At 35.6% G+C, this 10,878-nt stretch overlaps 1 long non-coding RNA gene across 1 annotated transcript; it reads left to right on the top strand.

Annotated features, from left to right (window-relative positions):
* The first annotated feature begins 3,272 nt into the window (after positions 1 to 3,272).
* On the top strand, positions 3,273 to 3,991 carry LOC147515949 (uncharacterized). Its single transcript, XR_015213551.1, has 3 exons — positions 3,273 to 3,353; positions 3,743 to 3,828; positions 3,922 to 3,991. It is a non-coding gene; the product is annotated as an uncharacterized LOC147515949 (long non-coding RNA).
* The last annotated feature ends 6,887 nt before the right edge of the window (positions 3,992 to 10,878 follow it).

The raw sequence follows: 10,878 nt of genomic DNA on the forward strand, positions 1-10,878 counted from the left end.
AGACCATCTATAATTTTGTTCAACCCTCACAATGAAGAGTGTTTGCTTAGCACACAATCCCATGAGTACACCATTCCGGTAATTGAGAGACAAGCTCTGACCGAGTGTAGTGAGAAACCTAGTTTGTCTTATTTTTCCTTATCTGAGCTTCATGAAAGACATCAGGATCCACACTTCATTCCCTTCTCACCTAAAGTATCGCTAATTCATCTTTTTGGTCATTCCAACTATTTAAAATAATTACAACATGATGGTTTGCATGTGTTCTTTGATAGGATGCATAAGTTTTCATTCCTTCGCTTACATGTTTGCTTCCAATTATACAACATTATTCTGTTTGGGGGTGCATTTAGTATCATGTTTTTATGGCTAGACCCCCAACTCTTCTGACTATTTGTTTATAGTTGACCACGTATCACCCACTTTGTGCCACCCCAGTTTCATGCTTGTTTGGGGGTGTGCATAGTCTAGGGGAATCTGACATAAAATGACCCCACATTAAGTCTCGGGAATCTGACTTTAAAAGACCCACGTTTGAAAACAAATTTTTACAAACCTGTTTTCAAAAATTTGTTTGGGGGTGGGTGGGGTGTTTGGGTTTTCCATTCTTGATCACTCAAATTCCTATTCTTACCCCCAACCCCCCTCCCTTGAAGGGTAGCTAGATTTCTTCTTGTTTGTTGTTTTGATGTTGTTTTTTATTATTTTTAGTAGATAGGATGTTACGTTGTTAAATTCCGTAGTTAACTTTGAATTTGGTAGTTAAATGTTGTTTGAATTTCAATTTTAATATAATGATGTTCTTTTAAAATTGTGCATGGATTTTATTGTTAATCCCACCTTCCCGAATTGTTTGGGGGTGGTATTATTTATTCTATCATGATTTGTAGAAGATCCTCTATTTTAGAGTTTGTTTTGGAGTGAAGGTTGAGAATATTGTCGTAATTGACATACCTATGATTAGATGTGGTGGTAGGATGAAATCTAAGAGAGTTTAGAATTTACTATTCTAAATCCAGTATAAAAGATATTAGGGTTGTTATAGAATCAAGAATATGAGCTGTTTCCGTTTTCGGGTTCGGAAATTTTATTGTTTCCGGAAATTGCCTTAAAGTTTTTTGGCAACCTACCGATTCGTTTTAACAATTCAAAAACCTATAAAAACTTCATTCATTCTACACTCACAACCCACACTACACCTAACTTCCATCTCTCACCTTTCACTCCCACGTTTCCCATTGTTCTTCACCATTTTCACAAATCAAGACCTCGGGCGCTGCTTCATGAGGCTAGATCGCTTTACACATTTGTCGGGGTTTTGTACAGAGCGCTTTTCGGCTTCAAGGTGAGCCCGACTCGTGCTCAAACTCTGGAATTCCAAAATCAACAGAGCGCACTCGCGCCCAAACACTGTAACTCCAAAAAACCTCGAGCGACCAGCTTCAAGTGGAAGCGCACCAGCCCGCTTTCCTGTGAACACGGAAAATTCCAGTTTTCTGCGGGTTGTTCTCGGGTGATTTGCAGCTGTTCTAGAGCGTAGTTTTGAGATGACATCTCCTACAATAATACCGGAACAGTCTTTCGAAGATTTGTTTCAAAGCACTACTTATGGTGCTTAGTTTCACGAGGTGATCACACACGTAGGCTGGGAACCGCTTATGATTCTTGCTAGTATTTGTTCTTGGACTTGCCATGCCCGCTGAAATACAAGACCCATGATGCTATTGGGTAGATAATATGCATGTCTACACTTATGACTTTTTGCATGAGGCTTATGGGGCAGGCATTTTCCGTATCGAGGACCAACCCGAATATAACGTCGCCCTTGGTAGCCTGTCCATGAACATAGGAACTATTATGTTTTGGGTCATGCTAAACATTTTAGGGGAATGGCGTTTTTTCTTCTGTGAATGATGCCACTTGCAGTGTCTTCCTTGCTTTAGCCACGGGACGTATGTGCCATGACCTTCCCAGAACCTTGATGTCTAGTTTAGCACGAGCCCATAGCATGAGGCATAAGTAACTTCTTATGTCTGTTTTAGTTTGCCGTATTCTGCTATGTTTCTTCCCTATTTTTTGTGCCCGTTTCACGGATTGGGTTGGGGTCGAAATTGTGAGACCCACCAATTGTATTATCCGATCTTTCCATGCAATGACTTGGCAAGGGTGGAGGATACAACCTCATCAGGTTGCACCTTACACCCCATCCGACCAAGTGGCGCTTAACAGGTTAGCATCCGTAGATGATAAATGGCGGCAAGCTTGGAAAATTATAATGGCATGGCAGCACTACTACAGAATGACACATATACCACGGTCAATAAGAACATTTATACCACGGTTCTTCCAAAAACCGTGGGAAATACTTATATACCACGGCGGAAATTTCTTTGGTCATTGGTTTACTAGTATATGCCACAGTTACATGAAAACCGTGGGATAAGTTGGGCCATATACCATGGTTAGTTTTTTTTTCACCATGAGAGTACTCCACATCCCCACTACCTTAAACATAAACAGTGGTATATAAATTTTCCACTTTCTACCGTGGTTTATGACTTTATACCAAATAGTCAAATACGCGAAAAAAAAAATACACAGTACGAAACTCATTCAAATTGGATTCCCACTATTCTCTCGGTCTCTCCCTACAACTTCTACAGTTCTACGACTCTTAGGATTCCCGCAACAGTGAGAAAACCTACCGTCACTACACCATAACAGTTTTTTTCACTACACCATAACAAGGATTTTCTAACAATTGTAATTTCTCATTTGTAACACATATACATCCGTTAGTAAGTTAATAACAGTTAGTGTTCCGTTACATAATTACTTAACCATTAGTAAATTACCGGAATTATTTTGTAACGTTTATAGAGATATTAACTAACGGATGCACAAGCGTGACTAATGTTAAAATCTAATTAGAAAATTTGAGACCAATTAAAAAAATAAAAGAAAGAAGGCGAAAATTTTAGTGGGATTTTTTCACCTCGCCGCTCATTAGGTCAACTGGTCAGTACCTGGAAAAGAGTAAACAAAACAAAAGGGGAAAAGGGATGAACCGCTGCCGCTGCCACTTCCAGGAGCCAGATGGGGTCTTTCTTTTTCTTTTTCTTTCTACTTTCATTTCAGTCAATCTCAATTCTAGTACTTCATCAAGTGAGCTTATACGAATGTTCTTGAGTTGGATATTTTCCCGAGGGTGTAAAATGTCTCCTAATTACTATGTATAACCTGAAGCTTGAACTTTCTTTCCGCGGGTATTTTTTCTCTATGGGCTGTCAGTTCGAAAACCTTTGGATTAGGTTTTTCGACTAATAAGGTTGGCGTTGTTCTCACAATCTCTGGTAAGTTGGATACTTATCATCATAGTTTTAATTCTTATAACTTATAATTAGAAGTGCTTCAAATTAGAAAATTCTCCAACCTCTTTTTCAAACTATTTTTACTCAATTAGATAAAGTATTGCTTCAGAATTTCTTTGTGAATAGTATCTATAATGCTTACTGCAATAATATATTATATGTACAGATACTCTGAAGTCAAATCTTTTCCTTCAACTCCTACTGGAAAATCAAATTTGTCTTGTTAGAAATGCAATGTTAGCAGTTCGTGATCTAGGAGTATTAAAAAGAAATTCACCAACTTTACTTTGTATATGTACATATAATGCTGTGAAGTAGTTTAATGACTTTGTTTGTTCTTGGGATTAAATTACTAACTTATTCAAGTATAGGTGGGGGCCTTTTAGTCTTTCAAACTTTTCTATATCCATTGATAGAGAGAATTCTCGGTCCAGTCATGGTTTCTCGCGTTGCAGCGGTAGGTGTCAAGATTTTCCATGGTTTAAAGTTTATCTTTAAGATTCATCTCAGATTATTGATTGAATGTGCTCCCTTTATGTTATACGTGTAGGTTTTATCTGTACCGGTGTTGCAAAGTTACCCCTTCATAGCTATGTTATCCGGGTTCACTTTTTAATTTTGTTTGAACTGCATCTATGCCGATGAATGTTTTAACAAAGTAAGTATGAACTTCATGATGGTCATTTTTCTCTCTTTTCTTTTGCCTACAAGAAAAAATGAACTTAATGATGGTCTGTTTAATATTGTTTTTCTCTCTTTAACAGATAGTCATTGCCACTGGACTATCCGTACTACAGAACAATGCGGTGGTAACTTTTCACTATCATATTTGCATTGATATCTATTGGCTTGTTTGTGCCATTTTCACTAGAATGATTGGCATTTATTACCATACCTAATAGGACCGTAGCAAAGAGGAGCTGCAAATGGAATTGCTATGACTGGGATGTCTCTCTTCAGAGGTCTTGGACTGGCCATAGGAGGTTTTCTGTAAGTACTCTTAAGAAGTATTTTGTTACGACAATGACATGTACTTGCACATGAATACAACAATTTCTCAATATATAATCATTTGTATCATCTTCTAGCTTCAAAAACGATGACATTATAGTTTTATTTTCCCTAGCGAGCTGACTACGATTAGCTGTTCTTGAAGACCAAGTGAAATCCATAGAGCCCTCACAAAAATGGAGTCGTTTTAATATAGGCCAATAGAACAGCTTTCTGTTTTGTGCTTCCTGTTTGACCTAGACAGATACAAATTTAGAGTCATCTTCCTAGCTCGTACAACATGATGCAACCTCGCTAGTGTAATCCAAGATCATATCAGTGATATCTCAGATCATTTGTTTAACATACCAGTTCTTTCTTATGATATATAATGAGCATTCAAACATGTGACACCATTACATTATTTAAGTCACACCTTAGAATGACGAGTCCAAAGGAAATGGTGGAAGGTTGACCACAGTTTCAATGTCAATCTTGTTTAATGTACTTGTTGCCATCCGTGGGAGTTTATGTGTACAACTATACAATTGTTCTCCCTGATTTCCATATTTCATTCATACCATCATTTCTTTGTCTTCAAAGCAAATCCAATATTTCGTTGAATATTTAAGGTGATCTGGTAGAATAAAGAAAAATCAAATTCCAATCTTGTTCCTTAATTACTTGTGTCTTTGTTATATGTAGGGTTTCTTGGACACAAAAGCGCAAGGATACTTCTTTCCTCCCAGGTACGCAGCACTAAACTCTGAGTAGATTCTGTATATGTACTCAGGAAGTGATTTACATGGGGTCACACAGCTAAAGTTATAGACATGCCCCACCATCAGATGTGATACTTCCCTTCCATCCCTTTTGTATCATTCCTTCTTGTCCAAGTACTAAATATGGTTTTCGTGGCTTTTCATTTTGTGGTTGACTTTTTGTTTTCAAAGGAACTTATTGGTAGACATTAAAGTATCCACGTGTTTTGGGTACATATGGATATAACCATTTGAAAATACTTTGGTACATATTTAATTGATCTTATAGATAATATACTTGGTATCGGTCGATTAGAGTATTACTTAGACGATGGTTCAAATCATTATTAGCATAGGTTGAGTAAATGGAACAGTAGACCGAATGCACATTTTAAACTTAACCTCGAAGTCTTTACATCATTATCATATATTGTTTTAGGTTTCATGGCCCATCACTTCAATAAGGTGTTCACTGCCTCCTTAGTGCTTCAAGCTCTTGAATGCACATTGTGCCTGAAAGTTCTTATGATGTGAGCCACATAGCAATCCATATTGACCATGCTTCGATTGGGCATCTCTAGATTAAGTAACGCTTCTATGTGTATTTCTCTCGAGATGTAAATTTGTGGGTTTATTATGTCGAATGGCTTTGATGTTGAAATCCTATTGATGATTAATCTTGTATTGCTTCCATGCAAGACTCACATTACTCTAACTGCAGGAGAAGTACTTTTCTCGACTATATTGTCGACTCTCTCTTCAAATAAAATTTTAAGCTCTCAACTTCGTTTATGATGCATCAATCTAGTATTTATTCACCTTCGTTGATTGTGCGGTTGTTGAAAACACATCCCGGCTTACGTAAAGCAGTTTTGGGATCCGAACGATTGGCCAAAACATGTTCTTATCGATATACATGGTTAGTATATCGAGACATGCCTTTAGCTTTGCAAATAGCCAAATACATTATGTATTCTCTCTAAGTAGTAGTTGATTCTCAGCATTTTAGAAGTTAGTCGATCGTGTTTCATGCCATGCCTTGTTATGGTGTTAATATGGTGTTATATTTCCATTCTCCAAAGTTGATGGTTTGGCAAATATTACGACAGGGGAGCAATCACGAGATAGATGTTGCTTTCTGGATTTTATGTATTGTTTGGATCGTAAAAGACGTGTCATGCTTATCAACTTATTAATAATTGTATTTTCTATATAGCAAAGAAAGAAAGCAAGTTATTGAGGAAAATGGACATTTTGAAACTATAGTACATATGTGATACCTCTGCTACTCTCACGGCAATTTAAGAATCGATTGATGTTTCCAAGAAACCGGAATTAGTGGAATTTGGTGATTAACTCTTGTGATATAAGCTTCCTTTTAGCTACAAACAATCGTGGATGGAACGGAACTGCATCAATAGGAGTAGAGTTAGGCTTCGTGAACAAATGCCGAATAAGTTTCGCTTTTGCATGTGAAACAGGACTTGTGCTATCTTTCATTCTTGTGATCTATATCTTGCAATCCTCCCGAGACAAACTAGCAAGGTAAGTGTATCATCACATTTATCAAGAAAACGAATTGCTCAAGGCATTCATGTATTACTTGTCCTTTGTCACCATTCTTGTGGTAATGCTCTATACATCCGATCCAAACTAAAAGTCATCTTATGGCATTTTTGTAATCTAGTTATCCTTTTATCCTGTTCTTGCTTACATTCTTGAGAGAATTTTTCGGGCGTTGTTTTTTTTTCTTTCTCGGGTTTGTAAGGGAGACTATTGCTTTGAAAGCATCTTGCCCGGAGGAGGGGGTGGCCAAGGGGAATGATGTTGCAAATGATCCGCCGATAATCGTTTATCCAAGAGAATATGGTACCTTAAGAAATTTGTGCAATTGTACACTAGGTACCGGTGCGCTAAAATTTTCACTTCATGCTATGTTACCCATGTCGTCATCTGTATATTCTAGTCATTTTAAGCTAATTTAATACTCTTCTTACCTGTTTGAACCAAGAAGCAAACCGGTATTCCAAGTGATGTAATTCCTTTTTGTCTACTCAAGGTTTTACCACTTGGACCGATGAGTGTGCTTGTTGGGTTACCTATCATTATGAGCTTGTATCTTTTGTTTCCTCTACGAAGTTCATATATATTCTACCAATTCACCTTCTCCAAAATCAAACTCTTCCCAATAGAAAGAAAAACAAAAATAGAACATACCATCTTTTTTATACCTTCTTTTCAATAGACGCTTTGTACTTCACTAATCACCATCTTCATTGCATAATTGCATAAAATGGAAATTAGATAGGGTTTTCCAACCTATTAAACTTGGTCCTTCGAGAAGGGAGGAAAACAATGAAGAAGAAAGTTATGGTCTTGTAGTTTCCCTTACGTTATCTTGTTATCTACTTGACTAAAACCTGCAACTACACATGCCTTGAGCATTCAATCTATACACATTTTTTTGTTCTATTATATCGGTATGATGTATGTATATATATGATAATTTTCCGTGATATTTTAAATTAAAAGTTAGACTTGAGTTAAGTGTTACACCTGCTTTAAATGTATATATATGATTTTGTATCTTTAAATGCTTCAAAGATTAAATACTTTTTTTTCGATGGATAGCGTAAGCAACTTATGAACTTGAAGCTGAATTCATTGAAAGACATCCAGTAATAATGGTTATAGATTCTGAGGTGCAAGTAATTTGTTGAATTATCATTTTGACTGTCTTTGCGGTGTTAGGACTAGTATTGTTCAGTTTGCGATATTAATAAGCTTGTGAATCAAGTAGCAAGTATTTAACAGAGAAGGAGATTTCCATTTCATTTAGTGGCCGTGTCTAGAATAGCTAACAATTTGTTGTTGCTGTTGTTGTTGTGTTAAATATGTTTGGCAGTGTGAAATTTATTCTTAATGGTTGTTCACGCATTACATTTTTGTCACTTAAGGATGTATATATCTTTAATGGTTGGAATTTATCCTTAATAGTTGTTCACACATTACTAGAAGGTAGAGGCAGTACCCGTTTAGTTGTATATATGTCACCTTGTTATTCATATAGCTTCTAGGGCTAAAGAGGCTCCCATAAGTGGTTTACGGTGTATTAGTGTTGTGTTATCAAATAGTAATAGCCTATAGCTTCTTTGATATCCTAGTGGCATGATTACCTTCTTGCTATGTTACTAATTTGGTAGACTAGAAACTATGTCACTTAGTTTTAATTAGTATAAGTGAATCTATTGTTGTATATATCTCTCGTTACATTTTAAGGTAAAAGTCTATTTAAATTCTTTTGTTAAATGAAACAGGTAATGCACGTGACATTTGTTTGTTGCCGACCTTGAAGGATAGAGGTGGTCGATATTGCCACTTGGACACTTTCTAATAATAAGACTTTTTTTCTAGCTAGTTGTAAGCATAATGTAATGTACTTTTTCGTTTGGAAAATTGAAGTACTTGGTATTCTGAAAGTGATTTGTATTGTACTTTTCGCTTGGAAAATTGAAGTACTTGGTGTTTACAAGTGACTTGATAATTTTGAGTGATGGAATGAATGTTTTATTCTTGAATGGGATTGATGGTGTGATTGTGTATTTTATGGAATGAACTGTTTTTGAAAAGAGTTGTATCTTGGGCTCTTGGCTAGTTCATATAGCAACCGGTGCTGGCTAGGGCTAGTTGTATCTTGAATAATAATAATAATAATAATTCAGTTCATCTAGGAAAATGGGGTATTTCAGTCGGAAGCGAATGAGGATGAGTTTTAGCTATGTTCGGATCCCTCCAGTTTAATTTATGAGTCTTACATTTTTAATTTATGAAAAGGAACTTGAAGTTTGTTTTCTTAGTGCACTCAAAAAATTAATGGAAGTTTTTTTTTTTATTATTATCTTTTTTTGCAATGTTTGATAATTTATTGTACATTTTGGAATTTGTTGGGAAGATGGAAATGTTGTATGTAGACAGGCTGTGTAAATTTTGTTATGCAGGTTCGGTTTTTAAGTGGAAGACTGTTACTAGCATTATTATTAAATATATATATATATATATATATATATATATATACCACGGTTTGGCATAAATCGTAGTGTTTAGTATAACTATATACCACGGTATTACAACACATACACTAATATAAACCATGGTTTCAATAGCTTATATGCCATGGTTTTGTTGACAACTGTGGTATATAATGGGCATACAAACCACGGTTCTTTGTAAAACCGTGGTATCCGTTAAACATATATACTACAGTTTTGCTATTATTATATACCACACCACCTATTGTCACGGTTGTATAACAGTGATAAATATATTTATACCACACTTAAAAACAGTAGTATAAGTGTCATTCTGTAGTAGTGCAGGATGCGAAGGAACCTCACTTCTTTATAGAAGGAAGGATGACGAGTAAACGCTAGAGTGGAGGTAAGCTTTTAGTTTCAGTTAGTGTCTGCTTATGTCCCAAGCAATTTAATTCTGTTAACCCCATAATGGGTGGAACTCTTATAGAGTTGCCTCAATTTTTTTTTATTTCCTATATTAGTATGTTCTAACCTTGTTTTGCAGATGTTCCAGAATTTCACGCATTTCCATGGTATTTTTCTACCCTCTTTATTTAAATGCTTTGAGGACAAAGCATGCTTCTTGTTTGGGGGCATAGAAACACGTGTAATTAAGGCATCTGTTAGGATATAGATATGTATAATATGCATTTGTTTTCAAGTTAAAAATTACAAAAATATAAATAAATAAGTTTATGCTATACACTTAGGAATATTGGTATTGTTTTCTTTCTCTATGCTCTTAACAATCTAGAAGTCTCAATGTAGCTTTTGCATCGAGAATAATTGTTAGAAACTTAGGTTAATATGTAGGTAATAATCTTTGTATCTATCTATAAATATATTACATGAGTATCTATGATTGTTAGCGATAAAGTTTCAAAAATCTAGGCTAGAGTACTTATTCTACAAATCCTATGAGAATATAGCCTAAAGGCCTTATATGAGCGAAACATTTGAGAAATGACACAAGAGATAAGTAAAATCCGGATAGAGAAATCACACGTCCACTTGCTTGATCACTATGTCATATCCTAAGCGAGAATTTAGGCCCTCTTTGGATCGATATAGCCAGAAATTCAAACCTATGAATTATTTTCCGCTAGTCCCCCCTCTGAGCCTTTCTTTAGCCTTCCATAAACTACAATTCCTTTACCCTGTTACAAAAACAAAACAAAATAAAAAAATTCAACTTACCCAATCAAGAATAAGTCTGAGAATAGAATGAGTGAAGAAAGAAGAAGAGAAAAACCTGTGTAAACAAAAATTAGTTAGTTGCTTCAGAAAAAGAAAAGAAGTTTCCATCCAAGGAAAATAAAAAAATAGAAATAAATAAAAACTCCAAAAATAGAATAAAATGGAGTCAAAAGCCAAAGAAAAGAAAAAGAAAAATATGGCTAAGGATGGAAACAAAGTATAGAAGCAAAAGAAAATGACAAGGTTTTCTTTAAGTTACATAATATGAAGACTCTATTATCTCAGACTTGTCCTTTTGAATATCCATTTCCTTCCTTCTTAAACCATCTCCTAATCCCCGCAACACCTAATAAAGACCTCTAGCTCAATTAGGAATAGGTTAGTGTGATAGTAAGTGGCAGATGTGTTTGATCGACTCCGGCTTCCTTGTTTGTCATTGAGATTGTAAGGTAAAGTGTGCCCACTGCACACTGGAGTAGCGAAACT

Source organism: Coptis chinensis, chromosome 2, assembly GCF_015680905.1.
Source record: "Coptis chinensis isolate HL-2020 chromosome 2, ASM1568090v1, whole genome shotgun sequence".
NCBI classification, from domain to species: Eukaryota; Viridiplantae; Streptophyta; class Magnoliopsida; order Ranunculales; family Ranunculaceae; genus Coptis; species Coptis chinensis.